The sequence below is a fragment of the Lissotriton vulgaris genome, chromosome 4_1 (genome assembly GCF_964263255.1).
Source record: "Lissotriton vulgaris chromosome 4_1, aLisVul1.2, whole genome shotgun sequence".
Lineage (NCBI taxonomy): Eukaryota > Metazoa > Chordata > Amphibia > Caudata > Salamandridae > Lissotriton > Lissotriton vulgaris.
Genome location: NC_141691.1, coordinates 520294310 through 520320143, shown reverse-complemented (window position 1 = coordinate 520320143; position 25834 = coordinate 520294310). Strand labels below are relative to the sequence as shown.

The 25834-nt window shown below is 52.2% G+C and overlaps 25 non-coding genes across 25 annotated transcripts; 12 read left to right on the top strand and 13 right to left on the bottom strand.

Moving 5' to 3' along the window:
- Window positions 1-1231: 1231 nt before the first annotated feature.
- TRNAE-UUC (transfer RNA glutamic acid (anticodon UUC)) lies at window positions 1232-1303 on the bottom strand. The gene has a single exon. It is a non-coding gene; the product is annotated as a tRNA-Glu (tRNA).
- Window positions 1304-1546: 243 nt separating this feature from the next.
- Window positions 1547-1629, top strand: TRNAL-UAA (transfer RNA leucine (anticodon UAA)). The gene has a single exon. It is a non-coding gene; the product is annotated as a tRNA-Leu (tRNA).
- A 1094-nt stretch (window positions 1630-2723) lies between these two features.
- Window positions 2724-2795, bottom strand: TRNAE-CUC (transfer RNA glutamic acid (anticodon CUC)). The gene has a single exon. It is a non-coding gene; the product is annotated as a tRNA-Glu (tRNA).
- A 618-nt stretch (window positions 2796-3413) lies between these two features.
- On the bottom strand, window positions 3414-3485 carry TRNAE-UUC (transfer RNA glutamic acid (anticodon UUC)). The gene has a single exon. It is a non-coding gene; the product is annotated as a tRNA-Glu (tRNA).
- A 243-nt stretch (window positions 3486-3728) lies between these two features.
- On the top strand, window positions 3729-3811 carry TRNAL-UAA (transfer RNA leucine (anticodon UAA)). Its single transcript has one exon. It is a non-coding gene; the product is annotated as a tRNA-Leu (tRNA).
- Window positions 3812-5578: 1767 nt separating this feature from the next.
- On the bottom strand, window positions 5579-5650 carry TRNAE-UUC (transfer RNA glutamic acid (anticodon UUC)). Its single transcript has one exon. It is a non-coding gene; the product is annotated as a tRNA-Glu (tRNA).
- A 243-nt stretch (window positions 5651-5893) lies between these two features.
- Window positions 5894-5976, top strand: TRNAL-UAA (transfer RNA leucine (anticodon UAA)). Its single transcript has one exon. It is a non-coding gene; the product is annotated as a tRNA-Leu (tRNA).
- A 1767-nt stretch (window positions 5977-7743) lies between these two features.
- On the bottom strand, window positions 7744-7815 carry TRNAE-UUC (transfer RNA glutamic acid (anticodon UUC)). The gene has a single exon. It is a non-coding gene; the product is annotated as a tRNA-Glu (tRNA).
- Window positions 7816-8058: 243 nt separating this feature from the next.
- On the top strand, window positions 8059-8141 carry TRNAL-UAA (transfer RNA leucine (anticodon UAA)). The gene has a single exon. It is a non-coding gene; the product is annotated as a tRNA-Leu (tRNA).
- A 1767-nt stretch (window positions 8142-9908) lies between these two features.
- On the bottom strand, window positions 9909-9980 carry TRNAE-UUC (transfer RNA glutamic acid (anticodon UUC)). The gene has a single exon. It is a non-coding gene; the product is annotated as a tRNA-Glu (tRNA).
- Window positions 9981-10223: 243 nt separating this feature from the next.
- TRNAL-UAA (transfer RNA leucine (anticodon UAA)) lies at window positions 10224-10306 on the top strand. The gene has a single exon. It is a non-coding gene; the product is annotated as a tRNA-Leu (tRNA).
- Window positions 10307-12073: 1767 nt separating this feature from the next.
- TRNAE-UUC (transfer RNA glutamic acid (anticodon UUC)) lies at window positions 12074-12145 on the bottom strand. Its single transcript has one exon. It is a non-coding gene; the product is annotated as a tRNA-Glu (tRNA).
- Window positions 12146-12388: 243 nt separating this feature from the next.
- On the top strand, window positions 12389-12471 carry TRNAL-UAA (transfer RNA leucine (anticodon UAA)). Its single transcript has one exon. It is a non-coding gene; the product is annotated as a tRNA-Leu (tRNA).
- Window positions 12472-14238: 1767 nt separating this feature from the next.
- TRNAE-UUC (transfer RNA glutamic acid (anticodon UUC)) lies at window positions 14239-14310 on the bottom strand. The gene has a single exon. It is a non-coding gene; the product is annotated as a tRNA-Glu (tRNA).
- Window positions 14311-14553: 243 nt separating this feature from the next.
- Window positions 14554-14636, top strand: TRNAL-UAA (transfer RNA leucine (anticodon UAA)). Its single transcript has one exon. It is a non-coding gene; the product is annotated as a tRNA-Leu (tRNA).
- Window positions 14637-16403: 1767 nt separating this feature from the next.
- Window positions 16404-16475, bottom strand: TRNAE-UUC (transfer RNA glutamic acid (anticodon UUC)). Its single transcript has one exon. It is a non-coding gene; the product is annotated as a tRNA-Glu (tRNA).
- Window positions 16476-16718: 243 nt separating this feature from the next.
- On the top strand, window positions 16719-16801 carry TRNAL-UAA (transfer RNA leucine (anticodon UAA)). Its single transcript has one exon. It is a non-coding gene; the product is annotated as a tRNA-Leu (tRNA).
- A 1767-nt stretch (window positions 16802-18568) lies between these two features.
- On the bottom strand, window positions 18569-18640 carry TRNAE-UUC (transfer RNA glutamic acid (anticodon UUC)). The gene has a single exon. It is a non-coding gene; the product is annotated as a tRNA-Glu (tRNA).
- A 243-nt stretch (window positions 18641-18883) lies between these two features.
- TRNAL-UAA (transfer RNA leucine (anticodon UAA)) lies at window positions 18884-18966 on the top strand. The gene has a single exon. It is a non-coding gene; the product is annotated as a tRNA-Leu (tRNA).
- A 1767-nt stretch (window positions 18967-20733) lies between these two features.
- Window positions 20734-20805, bottom strand: TRNAE-UUC (transfer RNA glutamic acid (anticodon UUC)). Its single transcript has one exon. It is a non-coding gene; the product is annotated as a tRNA-Glu (tRNA).
- Window positions 20806-21048: 243 nt separating this feature from the next.
- Window positions 21049-21131, top strand: TRNAL-UAA (transfer RNA leucine (anticodon UAA)). The gene has a single exon. It is a non-coding gene; the product is annotated as a tRNA-Leu (tRNA).
- A 1767-nt stretch (window positions 21132-22898) lies between these two features.
- On the bottom strand, window positions 22899-22970 carry TRNAE-UUC (transfer RNA glutamic acid (anticodon UUC)). Its single transcript has one exon. It is a non-coding gene; the product is annotated as a tRNA-Glu (tRNA).
- A 243-nt stretch (window positions 22971-23213) lies between these two features.
- On the top strand, window positions 23214-23296 carry TRNAL-UAA (transfer RNA leucine (anticodon UAA)). The gene has a single exon. It is a non-coding gene; the product is annotated as a tRNA-Leu (tRNA).
- Window positions 23297-25063: 1767 nt separating this feature from the next.
- TRNAE-UUC (transfer RNA glutamic acid (anticodon UUC)) lies at window positions 25064-25135 on the bottom strand. The gene has a single exon. It is a non-coding gene; the product is annotated as a tRNA-Glu (tRNA).
- Window positions 25136-25378: 243 nt separating this feature from the next.
- TRNAL-UAA (transfer RNA leucine (anticodon UAA)) lies at window positions 25379-25461 on the top strand. Its single transcript has one exon. It is a non-coding gene; the product is annotated as a tRNA-Leu (tRNA).
- The last annotated feature ends 373 nt before the right edge of the window (window positions 25462-25834 follow it).

Here is a 25834-nt window from a genome sequence, read left to right as displayed (position 1 = left end):
TCCCTCACCCTCCATGCTCGAATGGAAGGCCTGTGTGTCCTGAGGGGAGCACCAGACAGGCATCTCTCAGGCCAGGCAGACACCTGCAGAACCTGTTAAGCTCCAAAGCCTGTACATTCCCAAGATGCAACAGGTCACTATGCAAATCAGGCAGCCCTTGCCACACCCTCCCCGCCTCTGGCCTCTGCCGCTTTCCGTACGTGCAGCTCAGCTTTTTCTTACCCAGAGGCAGACTTCCGTTTTAGCAAACAGGTGGGTTGCAGTGGGTCCAGGACGCCATTTGGAGACAAAGCCTGCGGCCCAGTCAAAGGAGGACTACCTGCCACAGGCCATGGGGTCAGAAGCCTACAAAAGGAAGCGCGCCTCGGAATACAGGATCTCACTTGCTCAAGAGCCTTGCCTCCCACCATGGGAAGCAGCTCTAAAGGAACCTTGCGAAAATCATATTTTGAGCGATACTGCGTCATGCTAGGCAAATTGTGAGTCAGAAAAGCAACGTCATTTTGAGAAGCCCTGACCTACGGGAAGGAAAAGCTTTCAAGGTCAGAAGAGGGACTCGAACCCGGGCCGCGGCGGTGAGAGCGCCGAATCCTAACCACTAGACCACCAGGGAGCCCAGAGCCGTGCAGCAAAAGTTCATACACTGCTCTCCGAGTGACAAAACTCATGGGGGCTGAAAACATATTTTATTCTACAGCAAATATGAATCGGAACTTAATCCTAATGATGCCACCAGACTGCCTGTCACTTCCAGGCACAGGCCATCCTCTCCCCCTTGCTACTGAACCGATGAATTCCTGCACAATCAGGATCCCCGGGAAAACCCAAGAGGGACACCTAGTGGCTGCTGATGGCGCACAGACAGCTGGTACACCTTCTCTCACCTATCTCGTTATTCAGCTTGCTGGAAGAATACATTGCGCTTAAGCGATTCAAGAGTGCAAAGGAGAAGAGTGCTCCAAAGTAGATGTATGCATCACAGCAGGGTTTTCCAGCAATTTACCTTTCTGTTGAGCTGGTACTGCACTTCACGCCAACATAGAGCACCTGACTGGGTGGGGGACTGCGTGCGCACAAAGGTGGCTTAGGTCAATGGGGGCAAAGCAACCTGGGGCACAGGAGAACAAGCCCCATTCCTCCGCTTTCATCTATTGGGAGGGGTGCCTTTTTAAAGACCTTCTTTTAAAAAAGATACACAGACAAATTAAGCAATCTATGCTTTAGAGGGATCTTCCCTGACCGGGAATCGAACCGGGGCCACGGCGGTGAAAGCGCCGAATCCTAGCCACTAGACCACCAGGGAGTAGATGCTCTAGTGTGCCTGCCTTGCTCACCCCCTTATTGTGACTAAGCTAACTCCAATATAAAAATTAACGGTAAAGTCCGAGTGGGAGAAAGTTAGGTGTCACACAGTGTGTTTGTTATAAGCAATTACTTTTAACCTCCTGCAAAAGCCTTTTAACTCTGCAATCACCTCTTGCTGGACAGCTGGTGCTACAGCAGCAAGCATAAAAAGGTAGTTGAAGAAAGTAAATCCTTGGGTCTCACCAGGGTGGCCGAGTGGTTAAGGCGTTGGACTTAAGATCCAATGGACGTTTGTCCGCATGGGTTCGAGCCCCATTCCTGGTATGGGTTTTCAGCAGGTTTGTAGGAACGTGCAGATGCTTTTGAAAAGCATTTTCCTCCGCCCTCCTCGGCCTCCCACTGCCCCTCCCCAACGGTCCCCATTCAAGCCTCAGGTGTGGAGTCTGCTGCTACTCTTCTACCAGCATGGATGCTTCCCAGAGCAATGAAGTGCCATCTACACAGAGCCCCTGCCTAGAGAAATACACCTCCTATGTCTTTTTCCACTATAGGGAGCAGGAGAAACTGATTGCTTCCTGGGCAACATGGGTCTGCCACTAGAATTTGCAGATTTCTCCCCTTTTTTTGATTTACGCCTACAGGCTCTCCCTTCCCAGTGGAGCAGGATCTGCTGATGCAGGCCCGGCTGGCCCAAACGTGCAAAGGGTTCTCCACAGGCCTCTGGGAAAGAAATTGAGCAGAGTTTCCTGCCCCGCCTCCTCTCGCCTTCCGAACGGGCTTCCAAACGGGCAATGCCCTGACGGGTCCCCCACAACCTATCCTGCCCATGCCCACACCCCTGTATATGAGGGTGACCCATGTCCCTCACCCTCCATGCTCGAATGGAAGGCCTGTGTGTCCTGAGGGGAGCACCAGACAGGCATCTCTCAGGCCAGGCAGACACCTGCAGTACCTGTTAAGCTCCAAAGCCTGTACATTCCCAAGATGCAACAGGTCACTATGCAAATCAGGCAGCCCTTGCCACACCCTCCCCGCCTCTGGCCTCTGCCGCTTTCCGTACGTGCAGCTCAGCTTTTTCTTACCCAGAGGCAGACTTCCGTTTTAGCAAACAGGTGGGTTGCAGTGGGTCCAGGACGCCATTTGGAGACAAAGCCTGCGGCCCAGTCAAAGGAGGACTACCTGCCACAGGCCATGGGGTCAGAAGCCTACAAAAGGAAGCGCGCCTCGGAATACAGGATCTCACTTGCTCAAGAGCCTTGCCTCCCACCATGGGAAGCAGCTCTAAAGGAACCTTGCGAAAATCATATTTTGAGCGATACTGCGTCATGCTAGGCAAATTGTGAGTCAGAAAAGCAACTTCATTTTGAGAAGCCCTGACCTACGGGAAGGAAAAGCTTTCAAGGTCAGAAGAGGGACTTTTCCCTGACCGGGAATCGAACCCGGGCCGCGGCGGTGAGAGCGCCGAATCCTAACCACTAGACCACCAGGGAGCCCAGAGCCGTGCAGCAAAAGTTCATACACTGCTCTCCGAGTGACAAAGCTCATGGGGGCTGAAAACATATTTTATTCTACAGCAAATATGAATCGGAACTTAATCCTCATGATGCCACCAGACTGCCTGTCACTTCCAGGCACAGGCCATCCTCTCCCCCTTGCTACTGAACCGATGAATTCCTGCACAATCAGGATCCCCGGGAAAACCCAAGAGGGACACCTAGTGGCTGCTGATGGCGCACAGACAGCTGGTACACCTTCTCTCACCTATCTCGTTATTCAGCTTGCTGGAAGAATACATTGCGCTTAAGCGATTCAAGAGTGCAAAGGAGAAGAGTGCTCCAAAGTAGATGTATGCATCACAGCAGGGTTTTCCAGCAATTTACCTTTCTGTTGAGCTGGTACTGCACTTCACGCCAACATAGAGCACCTGACTGGGTGGGGGACTGCGTGCGCACAAAGGTGGCTTAGGTCAATGGGGGCAAAGCAACCTGGGGCACAGGAGAACAAGCCCAATTCCTCCGCTTTCATCTATTGGGAGGGGTGCCTTTTTAAAGACCTTCTTTTAAAAAAGATACACAGACAAATTAAGCAATCTATGCTTTAGAGGGATCTTCCCTGACCGGGAATCGAACCCAGGCCGCGGCGGTGAAAGCGCCGAATCCTAGCCACTAGACCACCAGGGAGTAGATGCTCTAGTGTAACTGCCTTGCTCACCCCCTTATTGTGACTAAGCTAACTCCAATATAAAAATTAACGGTAAGGTCCGAGTGGGAGAAAGTTAGGTGTCACACAGTGTGTTTGTTATAAGCAATTACTTTTAACCTCCTGCAAAAGCCTTTTAACTCTGCAATCACCTCTTGCTGGACAGCTGGTGCTACAGTAGCAAGCATAAAAAGGGAGTTGAAGAAAGTAAATCCTTGGGTCTCACCAGGGTGGCCGAGTGGTTAAGGCGTTGGACTTAAGATCCAATGGACGTTTGTCCGCATGGGTTCGAGCCCCATTCCTGGTATGGGTTTTCAGCAGGTTTGTAGGAACGTGCGGATGCTTTTGAAAAGCATTTTCCTCCGCCCTCCTCGGCCTCCCACTGCCCCTCCCCAACGGTCCCCATTCAAGCCTCAGGTGTGGAGTCTGCTGCTACTCTTCTACCAGCATGGATGCTTCCCAGAGCAATGAAGTGCCATCTACACAGAGCCCCTGCCTAGAGAAATACACCTCCTATGTCTTTTTCCACTATAGGGAGCAGGAGAAACTGATTGCTTCCTGGGCAACATGGGTCTGCCACTAGAATTTGCAGATTTCTCCCCTTTTTTTGATTTACGCCTACAGGCTCTCCCTTCCCAGTGGAGCAGGATCTGCTGATGCAGGCCCGGCTGGCCCAAACGTGCAAAGGGTTCTCCACAGGCCTCTGGGAAAGAAATTGAGCAGAGTTTCCTGCCCCGCCTCCTCTCGCCTTCCGAACGGGCTTCCAAACGGGCAATGCCCTGACGGGTCCCCCACAACCTATCCTGCCCATGCCCACACCCCTGTATATGAGGGTGACCCATGTCCCTCACCCTCCATGCTCGAATGGAAGGCCTGTGTGTCCTGAGGGGAGCACCAGACAGGCATCTCTCAGGCCAGGCAGACACCTGCAGAACCTGTTAAGCTCCAAAGCCTGTACATTCCCAAGATGCAACAGGTCACTATGCAAATCAGGCAGCCCTTGCCACACCCTCCCCGCCTCTGGCCTCTGCCGCTTTCCGTACGTGCAGCTCAGCTTTTTCTTACCCAGAGGCAGACTTCCGTTTTAGCAAACAGGTGGGTTGCAGTGGGTCCAGGACGCCATTTGGAGACAAAGCCTGCGGCCCAGTCAAAGGAGGACTACCTGCCACAGGCCATGGGGTCAGAAGCCTACAAAAGGAAGCGCGCCTCGGAATACAGGATCTCACTTGCTCAAGAGCCTTGCCTCCCACCATGGGAAGCAGCTCTAAAGGAACCTTGCGAAAATCATATTTTGAGCGATACTGCGTCATGCTAGGCAAATTGTGAGTCAGAAAAGCAACGTCATTTTGAGAAGCCCTGACCTACGGGAAGGAAAAGCTTTCAAGGTCAGAAGAGGGACTCGAACCCGGGCCGCGGCGGTGAGAGCGCCGAATCCTAACCACTAGACCACCAGGGAGCCCAGAGCCGTGCAGCAAAAGTTCATACACTGCTCTCCGAGTGACAAAACTCATGGGGGCTGAAAACATATTTTATTCTACAGCAAATATGAATCGGAACTTAATCCTAATGATGCCACCAGACTGCCTGTCACTTCCAGGCACAGGCCATCCTCTCCCCCTTGCTACTGAACCGATGAATTCCTGCACAATCAGGATCCCCGGGAAAACCCAAGAGGGACACCTAGTGGCTGCTGATGGCGCACAGACAGCTGGTACACCTTCTCTCACCTATCTCGTTATTCAGCTTGCTGGAAGAATACATTGCGCTTAAGCGATTCAAGAGTGCAAAGGAGAAGAGTGCTCCAAAGTAGATGTATGCATCACAGCAGGGTTTTCCAGCAATTTACCTTTCTGTTGAGCTGGTACTGCACTTCACGCCAACATAGAGCACCTGACTGGGTGGGGGACTGCGTGCGCACAAAGGTGGCTTAGGTCAATGGGGGCAAAGCAACCTGGGGCACAGGAGAACAAGCCCCATTCCTCCGCTTTCATCTATTGGGAGGGGTGCCTTTTTAAAGACCTTCTTTTAAAAAAGATACACAGACAAATTAAGCAATCTATGCTTTAGAGGGATCTTCCCTGACCGGGAATCGAACCGGGGCCACGGCGGTGAAAGCGCCGAATCCTAGCCACTAGACCACCAGGGAGTAGATGCTCTAGTGTGCCTGCCTTGCTCACCCCCTTATTGTGACTAAGCTAACTCCAATATAAAAATTAACGGTAAAGTCCGAGTGGGAGAAAGTTAGGTGTCACACAGTGTGTTTGTTATAAGCAATTACTTTTAACCTCCTGCAAAAGCCTTTTAACTCTGCAATCACCTCTTGCTGGACAGCTGGTGCTACAGCAGCAAGCATAAAAAGGTAGTTGAAGAAAGTAAATCCTTGGGTCTCACCAGGGTGGCCGAGTGGTTAAGGCGTTGGACTTAAGATCCAATGGACGTTTGTCCGCATGGGTTCGAGCCCCATTCCTGGTATGGGTTTTCAGCAGGTTTGTAGGAACGTGCAGATGCTTTTGAAAAGCATTTTCCTCCGCCCTCCTCGGCCTCCCACTGCCCCTCCCCAACGGTCCCCATTCAAGCCTCAGGTGTGGAGTCTGCTGCTACTCTTCTACCAGCATGGATGCTTCCCAGAGCAATGAAGTGCCATCTACACAGAGCCCCTGCCTAGAGAAATACACCTCCTATGTCTTTTTCCACTATAGGGAGCAGGAGAAACTGATTGCTTCCTGGGCAACATGGGTCTGCCACTAGAATTTGCAGATTTCTCCCCTTTTTTTGATTTACGCCTACAGGCTCTCCCTTCCCAGTGGAGCAGGATCTGCTGATGCAGGCCCGGCTGGCCCAAACGTGCAAAGGGTTCTCCACAGGCCTCTGGGAAAGAAATTGAGCAGAGTTTCCTGCCCCGCCTCCTCTCGCCTTCCGAACGGGCTTCCAAACGGGCAATGCCCTGACGGGTCCCCCACAACCTATCCTGCCCATGCCCACACCCCTGTATATGAGGGTGACCCATGTCCCTCACCCTCCATGCTCGAATGGAAGGCCTGTGTGTCCTGAGGGGAGCACCAGACAGGCATCTCTCAGGCCAGGCAGACACCTGCAGAACCTGTTAAGCTCCAAAGCCTGTACATTCCCAAGATGCAACAGGTCACTATGCAAATCAGGCAGCCCTTGCCACACCCTCCCCGCCTCTGGCCTCTGCCGCTTTCCGTACGTGCAGCTCAGCTTTTTCTTACCCAGAGGCAGACTTCCGTTTTAGCAAACAGGTGGGTTGCAGTGGGTCCAGGACGCCATTTGGAGACAAAGCCTGCGGCCCAGTCAAAGGAGGACTACCTGCCACAGGCCATGGGGTCAGAAGCCTACAAAAGGAAGCGCGCCTCGGAATACAGGATCTCACTTGCTCAAGAGCCTTGCCTCCCACCATGGGAAGCAGCTCTAAAGGAACCTTGCGAAAATCATATTTTGAGCGATACTGCGTCATGCTAGGCAAATTGTGAGTCAGAAAAGCAACTTCATTTTGAGAAGCCCTGACCTACGGGAAGGAAAAGCTTTCAAGGTCAGAAGAGGGACTCGAACCCGGGCCGCGGCGGTGAGAGCGCCGAATCCTAACCACTAGACCACCAGGGAGCCCAGAGCCGTGCAGCAAAAGTTCATACACTGCTCTCCGAGTGACAAAGCTCATGGGGGCTGAAAACATATTTTATTCTACAGCAAATATGAATCGGAACTTAATCCTCATGATGCCACCAGACTGCCTGTCACTTCCAGGCACAGGCCATCCTCTCCCCCTTGCTACTGAACCGATGAATTCCTGCACAATCAGGATCCCCGGGAAAACCCAAGAGGGACACCTAGTGGCTGCTGATGGCGCACAGACAGCTGGTACACCTTCTCTCACCTATCTCGTTATTCAGCTTGCTGGAAGAATACATTGCGCTTAAGCCATTCAAGAGTGCAAAGGAGAAGAGTGCTCCAAAGTAGATGTATGCATCACAGCAGGGTTTTCCAGCAATTTACCTTTCTGTTGAGCTGGTACTGCACTTCACGCCTACATAGAGCACCTGACTGGGTAGGGGACTGCGTGCGCACAAAGGTGGCTTAGGTCAATGGGGGCAAAGCAACCTGGGGCACAGGAGAACAAGCCCCATTCCTCCGCTTTCATCTATTGGGAGGGGTGCCTTTTTAAAGACCTTCTTTTAAAAAAGATACACAGACAAATTAAGCAATCTATGCTTTAGAGGGATCTTCCCTGACCGGGAATCGAACCCGGGCCGCGGCGGTGAAAGCGCCGAATCCTAGCCACTAGACCACCAGGGAGTAGATGCTCTAGTGTGCCTGCCTTGCTCACCCCCTTATTGTGACTAAGCTAACTCCAATATAAAAATTAACGGTAAAGTCCGAGTGGGAGAAAGTTAGGTGTCACACAGTGTGTTTGTTATAAGCAATTACTTTTAACCTCCTGCAAAAGCCTTTTAACTCTGCAATCACCTCTTGCTGGACAGCTGGTGCTACAGCAGCAAGCATAAAAAGGGAGTTGAAGAAAGTAAATCCTTGGGTCTCACCAGGGTGGCCGAGTGGTTAAGGCGTTGGACTTAAGATCCAATGGACGTTTGTCCGCATGGGCTCGAGCCCCATTCCTGGTATGGGTTTTCAGCAGGTTTGTAGGAACGTGCAGATGCTTTTGAAAAGCATTTTCCTCCGCCCTCCTCGGCCTCCCACTGCCCCTCCCCAACGGTCCCCATTCAAGCCTCAGGTGTGGAGTCTGCTGCTACTCTTCTACCAGCATGGATGCTTCCCAGAGCAATGAAGTGCCATCTACACAGAGCCCCTGCCTAGAGAAATACACCTCCTATGTCTTTTTCCACTATAGGGAGCAGGAGAAACTGATTGCTTCCTGGGCAACATGGGTCTGCCACTAGAATTTGCAGATTTCTCCCCTTTTTTTGATTTACGCCTACAGGCTCTCCCTTCCCAGTGGAGCAGGATCTGCTGATGCAGGCCCGGCTGGCCCAAACGTGCAAAGGGTTCTCCACAGGCCTCTGGGAAAGAAATTGAGCAGAGTTTCCTGCCCCGCCTCCTCTCGCCTTCCGAACGGGCTTCCAAACGGGCAATGCCCTGACGGGTCCCCCACAACCTATCCTGCCCATGCCCACACCCCTGTATATGAGGGTGACCCATGTCCCTCACCCTCCATGCTCGAATGGAAGGCCTGTGTGTCCTGAGGGGAGCACCAGACAGGCATCTCTCAGGCCAGGCAGACACCTGCAGAACCTGTTAAGCTCCAAAGCCTGTACATTCCCAAGATGCAACAGGTCACTATGCAAATCAGGCAGCCCTTGCCACACCCTCCCCGCCTCTGGCCTCTGCCGCTTTCCGTACGTGCAGCTCAGCTTTTTCTTACCCAGAGGCAGACTTCCGTTTTAGCAAACAGGTGGGTTGCAGTGGGTCCAGGACGCCATTTGGAGACAAAGCCTGCGGCCCAGTCAAAGGAGGACTACCTGCCACAGGCCATGGGGTCAGAAGCCTACAAAAGGAAGCGCGCCTCGGAATACAGGATCTCACTTGCTCAAGAGCCTTGCCTCCCACCATGGGAAGCAGCTCTAAAGGAACCTTGCGAAAAGCATATTTTGAGCGATACTGCGTCATGCTAGGCAAATTGTGAGTCAGAAAAGCAACGTCATTTTGAGAAGCCCTGACCTACGGGAAGGAAAAGCTTTCAAGGTCAGAAGAGGGACTCGAACCCGGGCCGCGGCGGTGAGAGCGCCGAATCCTAACCACTAGACCACCAGGGAGCCCAGAGCCGTGCAGCAAAAGTTCATACACTGCTCTCCGAGTGACAAAACTCATGGGGGCTGAAAACATATTTTATTCTACAGCAAATATGAATCGGAACTTAATCCTAATGATGCCACCAGACTGCCTGTCACTTCCAGGCACAGGCCATCCTCTCCCCCTTGCTACTGAACCGATGAATTCCTGCACAATCAGGATCCCCGGGAAAACCCAAGAGGGACACCTAGTGGCTGCTGATGGCGCACAGACAGCTGGTACACCTTCTCTCACCTATCTCGTTATTCAGCTTGCTGGAAGAATACATTGCGCTTAAGCGATTCAAGAGTGCAAAGGAGAAGAGTGCTCCAAAGTAGATGTATGCATCACAGCAGGGTTTTCCAGCAATTTACCTTTCTGTTGAGCTGGTACTGCACTTCACGCCAACATAGAGCACCTGACTGGGTGGGGGACTGCGTGCGCACAAAGGTGGCTTAGGTCAATGGGGGCAAAGCAACCTGGGGCACAGGAGAACAAGCCCCATTCCTCCGCTTTCATCTATTGGGAGGGGTGCCTTTTTAAAGACCTTCTTTTAAAAAAGATACACAGACAAATTAAGCAATCTATGCTTTAGAGGGATCTTCCCTGACCGGGAATCGAACCGGGGCCACGGCGGTGAAAGCGCCGAATCCTAGCCACTAGACCACCAGGGAGTAGATGCTCTAGTGTGCCTGCCTTGCTCACCCCCTTATTGTGACTAAGCTAACTCCAATATAAAAATTAACGGTAAAGTCCGAGTGGGAGAAAGTTAGGTGTCACACAGTGTGTTTGTTATAAGCAATTACTTTTAACCTCCTGCAAAAGCCTTTTAACTCTGCAATCACCTCTTGCTGGACAGCTGGTGCTACAGCAGCAAGCATAAAAAGGTAGTTGAAGAAAGTAAATACTTGGGTCTCACCAGGGTGGCCGAGTGGTTAAGGCGTTGGACTTAAGATCCAATGGACGTTTGTCCGCATGGGTTCGAGCCCCATTCCTGGTATGGGTTTTCAGCAGGTTTGTAGGAACGTGCAGATGCTTTTGAAAAGCATTTTCCTCCGCCCTCCTCGGCCTCCCACTGCCCCTCCCCAACGGTCCCCATTCAAGCCTCAGGTGTGGAGTCTGCTGCTACTCTTCTACCAGCATGGATGCTTCCCAGAGCAATGAAGTGCCATCTACACAGAGCCCCTGCCTAGAGAAATACACCTCCTATGTCTTTTTCCACTATAGGGAGCAGGAGAAACTGATTGCTTCCTGGGCAACATGGGTCTGCCACTAGAATTTGCAGATTTCTCCCCTTTTTTTGATTTACGCCTACAGGCTCTCCCTTCCCAGTGGAGCAGGATCTGCTGATGCAGGCCCGGCTGGCCCAAACGTGCAAAGGGTTCTCCACAGGCCTCTGGGAAAGAAATTGAGCAGAGTTTCCTGCCCCGCCTCCTCTCGCCTTCCGAACGGGCTTCCAAACGGGCAATGCCCTGACGGGTCCCCCACAACCTATCCTGCCCATGCCCACACCCCTGTATATGAGGGTGACCCATGTCCCTCACCCTCCATGCTCGAATGGAAGGCCTGTGTGTCCTGAGGGGAGCACCAGACAGGCATCTCTCAGGCCAGGCAGACACCTGCAGAACCTGTTAAGCTCCAAAGCCTGTACATTCCCAAGATGCAACAGGTCACTATGCAAATCAGGCAGCCCTTGCCACACCCTCCCCGCCTCTGGCCTCTGCCGCTTTCCGTACGTGCAGCTCAGCTTTTTCTTACCCAGAGGCAGACTTCCGTTTTAGCAAACAGGTGGGTTGCAGTGGGTCCAGGACGCCATTTGGAGACAAAGCCTGCGGCCCAGTCAAAGGAGGACTACCTGCCACAGGCCATGGGGTCAGAAGCCTACAAAAGGAAGCGCGCCTCGGAATACAGGATCTCACTTGCTCAAGAGCCTTGCCTCCCACCATGGGAAGCAGCTCTAAAGGAACCTTGCGAAAATCATATTTTGAGCGATACTGCGTCATGCTAGGCAAATTGTGAGTCAGAAAAGCAACTTCATTTTGAGAAGCCCTGACCTACGGGAAGGAAAAGCTTTCAAGGTCAGAAGAGGGACTCGAACCCGGGCCGCGGCGGTGAGAGCGCCGAATCCTAACCACTAGACCACCAGGGAGCCCAGAGCCGTGCAGCAAAAGTTCATACACTGCTCTCCGAGTGACAAAGCTCATGGGGGCTGAAAACATATTTTATTCTACAGCAAATATGAATCGGAACTTAATCCTCATGATGCCACCAGACTGCCTGTCACTTCCAGGCACAGGCCATCCTCTCCCCCTTGCTACTGAACCGATGAATTCCTGCACAATCAGGATCCCCGGGAAAACCCAAGAGGGACACCTAGTGGCTGCTGATGGCGCACAGACAGCTGGTACACCTTCTCTCACCTATCTCGTTATTCAGCTTGCTGGAAGAATACATTGCGCTTAAGCCATTCAAGAGTGCAAAGGAGAAGAGTGCTCCAAAGTAGATGTATGCATCACAGCAGGGTTTTCCAGCAATTTACCTTTCTGTTGAGCTGGTACTGCACTTCACGCCTACATAGAGCACCTGACTGGGTAGGGGACTGCGTGCGCACAAAGGTGGCTTAGGTCAATGGGGGCAAAGCAACCTGGGGCACAGGAGAACAAGCCCCATTCCTCCGCTTTCATCTATTGGGAGGGGTGCCTTTTTAAAGACCTTCTTTTAAAAAAGATACACAGACAAATTAAGCAATCTATGCTTTAGAGGGATCTTCCCTGACCGGGAATCGAACCCGGGCCGCGGCGGTGAAAGCGCCGAATCCTAGCCACTAGACCACCAGGGAGTAGATGCTCTAGTGTGCCTGCCTTGCTCACCCCCTTATTGTGACTAAGCTAACTCCAATATAAAAATTAACGGTAAAGTCCGAGTGGGAGAAAGTTAGGTGTCACACAGTGTGTTTGTTATAAGCAATTACTTTTAACCTCCTGCAAAAGCCTTTTAACTCTGCAATCACCTCTTGCTGGACAGCTGGTGCTACAGCAGCAAGCATAAAAAGGGAGTTGAAGAAAGTAAATCCTTGGGTCTCACCAGGGTGGCCGAGTGGTTAAGGCGTTGGACTTAAGATCCAATGGACGTTTGTCCGCATGGGCTCGAGCCCCATTCCTGGTATGGGTTTTCAGCAGGTTTGTAGGAACGTGCAGATGCTTTTGAAAAGCATTTTCCTCCGCCCTCCTCGGCCTCCCACTGCCCCTCCCCAACGGTCCCCATTCAAGCCTCAGGTGTGGAGTCTGCTGCTACTCTTCTACCAGCATGGATGCTTCCCAGAGCAATGAAGTGCCATCTACACAGAGCCCCTGCCTAGAGAAATACACCTCCTATGTCTTTTTCCACTATAGGGAGCAGGAGAAACTGATTGCTTCCTGGGCAACATGGGTCTGCCACTAGAATTTGCAGATTTCTCCCCTTTTTTTGATTTACGCCTACAGGCTCTCCCTTCCCAGTGGAGCAGGATCTGCTGATGCAGGCCCGGCTGGCCCAAACGTGCAAAGGGTTCTCCACAGGCCTCTGGGAAAGAAATTGAGCAGAGTTTCCTGCCCCGCCTCCTCTCGCCTTCCGAACGGGCTTCCAAACGGGCAATGCCCTGACGGGTCCCCCACAACCTATCCTGCCCATGCCCACACCCCTGTATATGAGGGTGACCCATGTCCCTCACCCTCCATGCTCGAATGGAAGGCCTGTGTGTCCTGAGGGGAGCACCAGACAGGCATCTCTCAGGCCAGGCAGACACCTGCAGAACCTGTTAAGCTCCAAAGCCTGTACATTCCCAAGATGCAACAGGTCACTATGCAAATCAGGCAGCCCTTGCCACACCCTCCCCGCCTCTGGCCTCTGCCGCTTTCCGTACGTGCAGCTCAGCTTTTTCTTACCCAGAGGCAGACTTCCGTTTTAGCAAACAGGTGGGTTGCAGTGGGTCCAGGACGCCATTTGGAGACAAAGCCTGCGGCCCAGTCAAAGGAGGACTACCTGCCACAGGCCATGGGGTCAGAAGCCTACAAAAGGAAGCGCGCCTCGGAATACAGGATCTCACTTGCTCAAGAGCCTTGCCTCCCACCATGGGAAGCAGCTCTAAAGGAACCTTGCGAAAAGCATATTTTGAGCGATACTGCGTCATGCTAGGCAAATTGTGAGTCAGAAAAGCAACGTCATTTTGAGAAGCCCTGACCTACGGGAAGGAAAAGCTTTCAAGGTCAGAAGAGGGACTCGAACCCGGGCCGCGGCGGTGAGAGCGCCGAATCCTAACCACTAGACCACCAGGGAGCCCAGAGCCGTGCAGCAAAAGTTCATACACTGCTCTCCGAGTGACAAAACTCATGGGGGCTGAAAACATATTTTATTCTACAGCAAATATGAATCGGAACTTAATCCTAATGATGCCACCAGACTGCCTGTCACTTCCAGGCACAGGCCATCCTCTCCCCCTTGCTACTGAACCGATGAATTCCTGCACAATCAGGATCCCCGGGAAAACCCAAGAGGGACACCTAGTGGCTGCTGATGGCGCACAGACAGCTGGTACACCTTCTCTCACCTATCTCGTTATTCAGCTTGCTGGAAGAATACATTGCGCTTAAGCGATTCAAGAGTGCAAAGGAGAAGAGTGCTCCAAAGTAGATGTATGCATCACAGCAGGGTTTTCCAGCAATTTACCTTTCTGTTGAGCTGGTACTGCACTTCACGCCAACATAGAGCACCTGACTGGGTGGGGGACTGCGTGCGCACAAAGGTGGCTTAGGTCAATGGGGGCAAAGCAACCTGGGGCACAGGAGAACAAGCCCCATTCCTCCGCTTTCATCTATTGGGAAGGGTGCCTTTTTAAAGACCTTCTTTTAAAAAAGATACACAGACAAATTAAGCAATCTATGCTTTAGAGGGATCTTCCCTGACCGGGAATCGAACCGGGGCCACGGCGGTGAAAGCGCCGAATCCTAGCCACTAGACCACCAGGGAGTAGATGCTCTAGTGTGCCTGCCTTGCTCACCCCCTTATTGTGACTAAGCTAACTCCAATATAAAAATTAACGGTAAAGTCCGAGTGGGAGAAAGTTAGGTGTCACACAGTGTGTTTGTTATAAGCAATTACTTTTAACCTCCTGCAAAAGCCTTTTAACTCTGCAATCACCTCTTGCTGGACAGCTGGTGCTACAGCAGCAAGCATAAAAAGGTAGTTGAAGAAAGTAAATACTTGGGTCTCACCAGGGTGGCCGAGTGGTTAAGGCGTTGGACTTAAGATCCAATGGACGTTTGTCCGCATGGGTTCGAGCCCCATTCCTGGTATGGGTTTTCAGCAGGTTTGTAGGAACGTGCAGATGCTTTTGAAAAGCATTTTCCTCCGCCCTCCTCGGCCTCCCACTGCCCCTCCCCAACGGTCCCCATTCAAGCCTCAGGTGTGGAGTCTGCTGCTACTCTTCTACCAGCATGGATGCTTCCCAGAGCAATGAAGTGCCATCTACACAGAGCCCCTGCCTAGAGAAATACACCTCCTATGTCTTTTTCCACTATAGGGAGCAGGAGAAACTGATTGCTTCCTGGGCAACATGGGTCTGCCACTAGAATTTGCAGATTTCTCCCCTTTTTTTGATTTACGCCTACAGGCTCTCCCTTCCCAGTGGAGCAGGATCTGCTGATGCAGGCCCGGCTGGCCCAAACGTGCAAAGGGTTCTCCACAGGCCTCTGGGAAAGAAATTGAGCAGAGTTTCCTGCCCCGCCTCCTCTCGCCTTCCGAACGGGCTTCCAAACGGGCAATGCCCTGACGGGTCCCCCACAACCTATCCTGCCCATGCCCACACCCCTGTATATGAGGGTGACCCATGTCCCTCACCCTCCATGCTCGAATGGAAGGCCTGTGTGTCCTGAGGGGAGCACCAGACAGGCATCTCTCAGGCCAGGCAGACACCTGCAGAACCTGTTAAGCTCCAAAGCCTGTACATTCCCAAGATGCAACAGGTCACTATGCAAATCAGGCAGCCCTTGCCACACCCTCCCCGCCTCTGGCCTCTGCCGCTTTCCGTACGTGCAGCTCAGCTTTTTCTTACCCAGAGGCAGACTTCCGTTTTAGCAAACAGGTGGGTTGCAGTGGGTCCAGGACGCCATTTGGAGACAAAGCCTGCGGCCCAGTCAAAGGAGGACTACCTGCCACAGGCCATGGGGTCAGAAGCCTACAAAAGGAAGCGCGCCTCGGAATACAGGATCTCACTTGCTCAAGAGCCTTGCCTCCCACCATGGGAAGCAGCTCTAAAGGAACCTTGCGAAAATCATATTTTGAGCGATACTGCGTCATGCTAGGCAAATTGTGAGTCAGAAAAGCAACTTCATTTTGAGAAGCCCTGACCTACGGGAAGGAAAAGCTTTCAAGGTCAGAAGAGGGACTCGAACCCGGGCCGCGGCGGTGAGAGCGCCGAATCCTAACCACTAGACCACCAGGGAGCCCAGAGCCGTGCAGCAAAAGTTCATACACTGCTCTCCGAGTGACAAAGCTCATGGGGGCTGAAAACATATTTTATTCTACAGCAAATATGAATCGGAACTTAATCCTCATGATGCCACCAGACTGCCTGTCACTTCCAGGCACAGGCCATCCTCTCCCCCTTGCTACTGAACCGATGAATTCCTGCACAATCAGGATCCCCGGGAAAACCCAAGAGGGACACCTAGTGGCTGCTGATGGCGCACAGACAGCTGGTACACCTTCTCTCACCTATCTCGTTATTCAGCTTGCTGGAAGAATACATTGCGCTTAAGCCATTCAAGAGTGCAAAGGAGAAGAGTGCTCCAAAGTAGATGTATGCATCACAGCAGGGTTTTCCAGCAATTTACCTTTCTGTTGAGCTGGTACTGCACTTCACGCCAACATAGAGCACCTGACTGGGTGGGGGACTGCGTGCGCACAAAGGTGGCTTAGGTCAATGGGGGCAAAGCAACCTGGGGCACAGGAGAACAAGCCCCATTCCTCCGCTTTCATCTATTGGGAGGGGTGCCTTTTTAAAGACCTTCTTTTAAAAAAGATACACAGACAAATTAAGCAATCTATGCTTTAGAGGGATCTTCCCTGACCGGGAATCGAACCCGGGCCGCGGCGGTGAAAGCGCCGAATCCTAGCCACTAGACCACCAGGGAGTAGATGCTCTAGTGTGCCTGCCTTGCTCACCCCCTTATTGTGACTAAGCTAACTCCAATATAAAAATTAACGGTAAAGTCCGAGTGGGAGAAAGTTAGGTGTCACACAGTGTGTTTGTTATAAGCAATTACTTTTAACCTCCTGCAAAAGCCTTTTAACTCTGCAATCACCTCTTGCTGGACAGCTGGTGCTACAGCAGCAAGCATAAAAAGGGAGTTGAAGAAAGTAAATCCTTGGGTCTCACCAGGGTGGCCGAGTGGTTAAGGCGTTGGACTTAAGATCCAATGGACGTTTGTCCGCATGGGCTCGAGCCCCATTCCTGGTATGGGTTTTCAGCAGGTTTGTAGGAACGTGCAGATGCTTTTGAAAAGCATTTTCCTCCGCCCTCCTCGGCCTCCCACTGCCCCTCCCCAACGGTCCCCATTCAAGCCTCAGGTGTGGAGTCTGCTGCTACTCTTCTACCAGCATGGATGCTTCCCAGAGCAATGAAGTGCCATCTACACAGAGCCCCTGCCTAGAGAAATACACCTCCTATGTCTTTTTCCACTATAGGGAGCAGGAGAAACTGATTGCTTCCTGGGCAACATGGGTCTGCCACTAGAATTTGCAGATTTCTCCCCTTTTTTTGATTTACGCCTACAGGCTCTCCCTTCCCAGTGGAGCAGGATCTGCTGATGCAGGCCCGGCTGGCCCAAACGTGCAAAGGGTTCTCCACAGGCCTCTGGGAAAGAAATTGAGCAGAGTTTCCTGCCCCGCCTCCTCTCGCCTTCCGAACGGGCTTCCAAACGGGCAATGCCCTGACGGGTCCCCCACAACCTATCCTGCCCATGCCCACACCCCTGTATATGAGGGTGACCCATGTCCCTCACCCTCCATGCTCGAATGGAAGGCCTGTGTGTCCTGAGGGGAGCACCAGACAGGCATCTCTCAGGCCAGGCAGACACCTGCAGAACCTGTTAAGCTCCAAAGCCTGTACATTCCCAAGATGCAACAGGTCACTATGCAAATCAGGCAGCCCTTGCCACACCCTCCCCGCCTCTGGCCTCTGCCGCTTTCCGTACGTGCAGCTCAGCTTTTTCTTACCCAGAGGCAGACTTCCGTTTTAGCAAACAGGTGGGTTGCAGTGGGTCCAGGACGCCATTTGGAGACAAAGCCTGCGGCCCAGTCAAAGGAGGACTACCTGCCACAGGCCATGGGGTCAGAAGCCTACAAAAGGAAGCGCGCCTCGGAATACAGGATCTCACTTGCTCAAGAGCCTTGCCTCCCACCATGGGAAGCAGCTCTAAAGGAACCTTGCGAAAAGCATATTTTGAGCGATACTGCGTCATGCTAGGCAAATTGTGAGTCAGAAAAGCAACGTCATTTTGAGAAGCCCTGACCTACGGGAAGGAAAAGCTTTCAAGGTCAGAAGAGGGACTCGAACCCGGGCCGCGGCGGTGAGAGCGCCGAATCCTAACCACTAGACCACCAGGGAGCCCAGAGCCGTGCAGCAAAAGTTCATACACTGCTCTCCGAGTGACAAAACTCATGGGGGCTGAAAACATATTTTATTCTACAGCAAATATGAATCGGAACTTAATCCTAATGATGCCACCAGACTGCCTGTCACTTCCAGGCACAGGCCATCCTCTCCCCCTTGCTACTGAACCGATGAATTCCTGCACAATCAGGATCCCCGGGAAAACCCAAGAGGGACACCTAGTGGCTGCTGATGGCGCACAGACAGCTGGTACACCTTCTCTCACCTATCTCGTTATTCAGCTTGCTGGAAGAATACATTGCGCTTAAGCGATTCAAGAGTGCAAAGGAGAAGAGTGCTCCAAAGTAGATGTATGCATCACAGCAGGGTTTTCCAGCAATTTACCTTTCTGTTGAGCTGGTACTGCACTTCACGCCAACATAGAGCACCTGACTGGGTGGGGGACTGCGTGCGCACAAAGGTGGCTTAGGTCAATGGGGGCAAAGCAACCTGGGGCACAGGAGAACAAGCCCCATTCCTCCGCTTTCATCTATTGGGAGGGGTGCCTTTTTAAAGACCTTCTTTTAAAAAAGATACACAGACAAATTAAGCAATCTATGCTTTAGAGGGATCTTCCCTGACCGGGAATCGAACCGGGGCCACGGCGGTGAAAGCGCCGAATCCTAGCCACTAGACCACCAGGGAGTAGATGCTCTAGTGTGCCTGCCTTGCTCACCCCCTTATTGTGACTAAGCTAACTCCAATATAAAAATTAACGGTAAAGTCCGAGTGGGAGAAAGTTAGGTGTCACACAGTGTGTTTGTTATAAGCAATTACTTTTAACCTCCTGCAAAAGCCTTTTAACTCTGCAATCACCTCTTGCTGGACAGCTGGTGCTACAGCAGCAAGCATAAAAAGGTAGTTGAAGAAAGTAAATACTTGGGTCTCACCAGGGTGGCCGAGTGGTTAAGGCGTTGGACTTAAGATCCAATGGACGTTTGTCCGCATGGGTTCGAGCCCCATTCCTGGTATGGGTTTTCAGCAGGTTTGTAGGAACGTGCAGATGCTTTTGAAAAGCATTTTCCTCCGCCCTCCTCGGCCTCCCACTGCCCCTCCCCAACGGTCCCCATTCAAGCCTCAGGTGTGGAGTCTGCTGCTACTCTTCTACCAGCATGGATGCTTCCCAGAGCAATGAAGTGCCATCTACACAGAGCCCCTGCCTAGAGAAATACACCTCCTATGTCTTTTTCCACTATAGGGAGCAGGAGAAACTGATTGCTTCCTGGGCAACATGGGTCTGCCACTAGAATTTGCAGATTTCTCCCCTTTTTTTGATTTACGCCTACAGGCTCTCCCTTCCCAGTGGAGCAGGATCTGCTGATGCAGGCCCGGCTGGCCCAAACGTGCAAAGGGTTCTCCACAGGCCTCTGGGAAAGAAATTGAGCAGAGTTTCCTGCCCCGCCTCCTCTCGCCTTCCGAACGGGCTTCCAAACGGGCAATGCCCTGACGGGTCCCCCACAACCTATCCTGCCCATGCCCACACCCCTGTATATGAGGGTGACCCATGTCCCTCACCCTCCATGCTCGAATGGAAGGCCTGTGTGTCCTGAGGGGAGCACCAGACAGGCATCTCTCAGGCCAGGCAGACACCTGCAGTACCTGTTAAGCTCCAAAGCCTGTACATTCCCAAGATGCAACAGGTCACTATGCAAATCAGGCAGCCCTTGCCACACCCTCCCCGCCTCTGGCCTCTGCCGCTTTCCGTACGTGCAGCTCAGCTTTTTCTTACCCAGAGGCAGACTTCCGTTTTAGCAAACAGGTGGGTTGCAGTGGGTCCAGGACGCCATTTGGAGACAAAGCCTGCGGCCCAGTCAAAGGAGGACTACCTGCCACAGGCCATGGGGTCAGAAGCCTACAAAAGGAAGCGCGCCTCGGAATACAGGATCTCACTTGCTCAAGAGCCTTGCCTCCCACCATGGGAAGCAGCTCTAAAGGAACCTTGCGAAAATCATATTTTGAGCGATACTGCGTCATGCTAGGCAAATTGTGAGTCAGAAAAGCAACTTCATTTTGAGAAGCCCTGACCTACGGGAAGGAAAAGCTTTCAAGGTCAGAAGAGGGACTCGAACCCGGGCCGCGGCGGTGAGAGCGCCGAATCCTAACCACTAGACCACCAGGGAGCCCAGAGCCGTGCAGCAAAAGTTCATACACTGCTCTCCGAGTGACAAAGCTCATGGGGGCTGAAAACATATTTTATTCTACAGCAAATATGAATCGGAACTTAATCCTCATGATGCCACCAGACTGCCTGTCACTTCCAGGCACAGGCCATCCTCTCCCCCTTGCTACTGAACCGATGAATTCCTGCACAATCAGGATCCCCGGGAAAACCCAAGAGGGACACCTAGTGGCTGCTGATGGCGCACAGACAGCTGGTACACCTTCTCTCACCTATCTCGTTATTCAGCTTGCTGGAAGAATACATTGCGCTTAAGCCATTCAAGAGTGCAAAGGAGAAGAGTGCTCCAAAGTAGATGTATGCATCACAGCAGGGTTTTCCAGCAATTTACCTTTCTGTTGAGCTGGTACTGCACTTCACGCCAACATAGAGCACCTGACTGGGTGGGGGACTGCGTGCGCACAAAGGTGGCTTAGGTCAATGGGGGCAAAGCAACCTGGGGCACAGGAGAACAAGCCCCATTCCTCCGCTTTCATCTATTGGGAGGGGTGCCTTTTTAAAGACCTTCTTTTAAAAAAGATACACAGACAAATTAAGCAATCTATGCTTTAGAGGGATCTTCCCTGACCGGGAATCGAACCCGGGCCGCGGCGGTGAAAGCGCCGAATCCTAGCCACTAGACCACCAGGGAGTAGATGCTCTAGTGTGCCTGCCTTGCTCACCCCCTTATTGTGACTAAGCTAACTCCAATATAAAAATTAACGGTAAAGTCCGAGTGGGAGAAAGTTAGGTGTCACACAGTGTGTTTGTTATAAGCAATTACTTTTAACCTCCTGCAAAAGCCTTTTAACTCTGCAATCACCTCTTGCTGGACAGCTGGTGCTACAGCAGCAAGCATAAAAAGGGAGTTGAAGAAAGTAAATCCTTGGGTCTCACCAGGGTGGCCGAGTGGTTAAGGCGTTGGACTTAAGATCCAATGGACGTTTGTCCGCATGGGCTCGAGCCCCATTCCTGGTATGGGTTTTCAGCAGGTTTGTAGGAACGTGCAGATGCTTTTGAAAAGCATTTTCCTCCGCCCTCCTCGGCCTCCCACTGCCCCTCCCCAACGGTCCCCATTCAAGCCTCAGGTGTGGAGTCTGCTGCTACTCTTCTACCAGCATGGATGCTTCCCAGAGCAATGAAGTGCCATCTACACAGAGCCCCTGCCTAGAGAAATACACCTCCTATGTCTTTTTCCACTATAGGGAGCAGGAGAAACTGATTGCTTCCTGGGCAACATGGGTCTGCCACTAGAATTTGCAGATTTCTCCCCTTTTTTTGATTTACGCCTACAGGCTCTCCCTTCCCAGTGGAGCAGGATCTGCTGATGCAGGCCCGGCTGGCCCAAACGTGCAAAGGGTTCTCCACAGGCCTCTGGGAAAGAAATTGAGCAGAGTTTCCTGCCCCGCCTCCTCTCGCCTTCCGAACGGGCTTCCAAACGGGCAATGCCCTGACGGGTCCCCCACAACCTATCCTGCCCATGCCCACACCCCTGTATATGAGGGTGACCCATGTCCCTCACCCTCCATGCTCGAATGGAAGGCCTGTGTGTCCTGAGGGGAGCACCAGACAGGCATCTCTCAGGCCAGGCAGACACCTGCAGAACCTGTTAAGCTCCAAAGCCTGTACATTCCCAAGATGCAACAGGTCACTATGCAAATCAGGCAGCCCTTGCCACACCCTCCCCGCCTCTGGCCTCTGCCGCTTTCCGTACGTGCAGCTCAGCTTTTTCTTACCCAGAGGCAGACTTCCGTTTTAGCAAACAGGTGGGTTGCAGTGGGTCCAGGACGCCATTTGGAGACAAAGCCTGCGGCCCAGTCAAAGGAGGACTACCTGCCACAGGCCATGGGGTCAGAAGCCTACAAAAGGAAGCGCGCCTCGGAATACAGGATCTCACTTGCTCAAGAGCCTTGCCTCCCACCATGGGAAGCAGCTCTAAAGGAACCTTGCGAAAAGCATATTTTGAGCGATACTGCGTCATGCTAGGCAAATTGTGAGTCAGAAAAGCAACGTCATTTTGAGAAGCCCTGACCTACGGGAAGGAAAAGCTTTCAAGGTCAGAAGAGGGACTCGAACCCGGGCCGCGGCGGTGAGAGCGCCGAATCCTAACCACTAGACCACCAGGGAGCCCAGAGCCGTGCAGCAAAAGTTCATACACTGCTCTCCGAGTGACAAAACTCATGGGGGCTGAAAACATATTTTATTCTACAGCAAATATGAATCGGAACTTAATCCTAATGATGCCACCAGACTGCCTGTCACTTCCAGGCACAGGCCATCCTCTCCCCCTTGCTACTGAACCGATGAATTCCTGCACAATCAGGATCCCCGGGAAAACCCAAGAGGGACACCTAGTGGCTGCTGATGGCGCACAGACAGCTGGTACACCTTCTCTCACCTATCTCGTTATTCAGCTTGCTGGAAGAATACATTGCGCTTAAGCGATTCAAGAGTGCAAAGGAGAAGAGTGCTCCAAAGTAGATGTATGCATCACAGCAGGGTTTTCCAGCAATTTACCTTTCTGTTGAGCTGGTACTGCACTTCACGCCAACATAGAGCACCTGACTGGGTGGGGGACTGCGTGCGCACAAAGGTGGCTTAGGTCAATGGGGGCAAAGCAACCTGGGGCACAGGAGAACAAGCCCCATTCCTCCGCTTTCATCTATTGGGAGGGGTGCCTTTTTAAAGACCTTCTTTTAAAAAAGATACACAGACAAATTAAGCAATCTATGCTTTAGAGGGATCTTCCCTGACCGGGAATCGAACCGGGGCCACGGCGGTGAAAGCGCCGAATCCTAGCCACTAGACCACCAGGGAGTAGATGCTCTAGTGTGCCTGCCTTGCTCACCCCCTTATTGTGACTAAGCTAACTCCAATATAAAAATTAACGGTAAAGTCCGAGTGGGAGAAAGTTAGGTGTCACACAGTGTGTTTGTTATAAGCAATTACTTTTAACCTCCTGCAAAAGCCTTTTAACTCTGCAATCACCTCTTGCTGGACAGCTGGTGCTACAGCAGCAAGCATAAAAAGGTAGTTGAAGAAAGTAAATCCTTGGGTCTCACCAGGGTGGCCGAGTGGTTAAGGCGTTGGACTTAAGATCCAATGGACGTTTGTCCGCATGGGTTCGAGCCCCATTCCTGGTATGGGTTTTCAGCAGGTTTGTAGGAACGTGCAGATGCTTTTGAAAAGCATTTTCCTCCGCCCTCCTCGGCCTCCCACTGCCCCTCCCCAACGGTCCCCATTCAAGCCTCAGGTGTGGAGTCTGCTGCTACTCTTCTACCAGCATGGATGCTTCCCAGAGCAATGAAGTGCCATCTACACAGAGCCCCTGCCTAGAGAAATACACCTCCTATGTCTTTTTCCACTATAGGGAGCAGGAGAAACTGATTGCTTCCTGGGCAACATGGGTCTGCCACTAGAATTTGCAGATTTCTCCCCTTTTTTTGATTTACGCCTACAGGCTCTCCCTTCCCAGTGGAGCAGGATCTGCTGATGCAGGCCCGGCTGGCCCAAACGTGCAAAGGGTTCTCCACAGGCCTCTGGGAAAGAAATTGAGCAGAGTTTCCTGCCCCGCCTCCTCTCGCCTTCCGAACGGGCTTCCAAACGGGCAATGCCCTGACGGGTCCCCCACAACCTATCCTGCCCATGCCCACACCCCTGTATATGAGGGTGACCCATGTCCCTCACCCTCCATGCTCGAATGGAAGGCCTGTGTGTCCTGAGGGGAGCACCAGACAGGCATCTCTCAGGCCAGGCAGACACCTGCAGAACCTGTTAAGCTCCAAAGCCTGTACATTCCCAAGATGCAACAGGTCACTATGCAAATCAGGCAGCCCTTGCCACACCCTCCCCGCCTCTGGCCTCTGCCGCTTTCCGTACGTGCAGCTCAGCTTTTTCTTACCCAGAGGCAGACTTCCGTTTTAGCAAACAGGTGGGTTGCAGTGGGTCCAGGACGCCATTTGGAGACAAAGCCTGCGGCCCAGTCAAAGGAGGACTACCTGCCACAGGCCATGGGGTCAGAAGCCTACAAAAGGAAGCGCGCCTCGGAATACAGGATCTCACTTGCTCAAGAGCCTTGCCTCCCACCATGGGAAGCAGCTCTAAAGGAACCTTGCGAAAATCATATTTTGAGCGATACTGCGTCATGCTAGGCAAATTGTGAGTCAGAAAAGCAACTTCATTTTGAGAAGCCCTGACCTACGGGAAGGAAAAGCTTTCAAGGTCAGAAGAGGGACTCGAACCCGGGCCGCGGCGGTGAGAGCGCCGAATCCTAACCACTAGACCACCAGGGAGCCCAGAGCCGTGCAGCAAAAGTTCATACACTGCTCTCCGAGTGACAAAGCTCATGGGGGCTGAAAACATATTTTATTCTACAGCAAATATGAATCGGAACTTAATCCTCATGATGCCACCAGACTGCCTGTCACTTCCAGGCACAGGCCATCCTCTCCCCCTTGCTACTGAACCGATGAATTCCTGCACAATCAGGATCCCCGGGAAAACCCAAGAGGGACACCTAGTGGCTGCTGATGGCGCACAGACAGCTGGTACACCTTCTCTCACCTATCTCGTTATTCAGCTTGCTGGAAGAATACATTGCGCTTAAGCCATTCAAGAGTGCAAAGGAGAAGAGTGCTCCAAAGTAGATGTATGCATCACAGCAGGGTTTTCCAGCAATTTACCTTTCTGTTGAGCTGGTACTGCACTTCACGCCAACATAGAGCACCTGACTGGGTGGGGGACTGCGTGCGCACAAAGGTGGCTTAGGTCAATGGGGGCAAAGCAACCTGGGGCACAGGAGAACAAGCCCCATTCCTCCGCTTTCATCTATTGGGAGGGGTGCCTTTTTAAAGACCTTCTTTTAAAAAAGATACACAGACAAATTAAGCAATCTATGCTTTAGAGGGATCTTCCCTGACCGGGAATCGAACCCGGGCCGCGGCGGTGAAAGCGCCGAATCCTAGCCACTAGACCACCAGGGAGTAGATGCTCTAGTGTGCCTGCCTTGCTCACCCCCTTATTGTGACTAAGCTAACTCCAATATAAAAATTAACGGTAAAGTCCGAGTGGGAGAAAGTTAGGTGTCACACAGTGTGTTTGTTATAAGCAATTACTTTTAACCTCCTGCAAAAGCCTTTTAACTCTGCAATCACCTCTTGCTGGACAGCTGGTGCTACAGCAGCAAGCATAAAAAGGGAGTTGAAGAAAGTAAATCCTTGGGTCTCACCAGGGTGGCCGAGTGGTTAAGGCGTTGGACTTAAGATCCAATGGACGTTTGTCCGCATGGGCTCGAGCCCCATTCCTGGTATGGGTTTTCAGCAGGTTTGTAGGAACGTGCAGATGCTTTTGAAAAGCATTTTCCTCCGCCCTCCTCGGCCTCCCACTGCCCCTCCCCAACGGTCCCCATTCAAGCCTCAGGTGTGGAGTCTGCTGCTACTCTTCTACCAGCATGGATGCTTCCCAGAGCAATGAAGTGCCATCTACACAGAGCCCCTGCCTAGAGAAATACACCTCCTATGTCTTTTTCCACTATAGGGAGCAGGAGAAACTGATTGCTTCCTGGGCAACATGGGTCTGCCACTAGAATTTGCAGATTTCTCCCCTTTTTTTGATTTACGCCTACAGGCTCTCCCTTCCCAGTGGAGCAGGATCTGCTGATGCAGGCCCGGCTGGCCCAAACG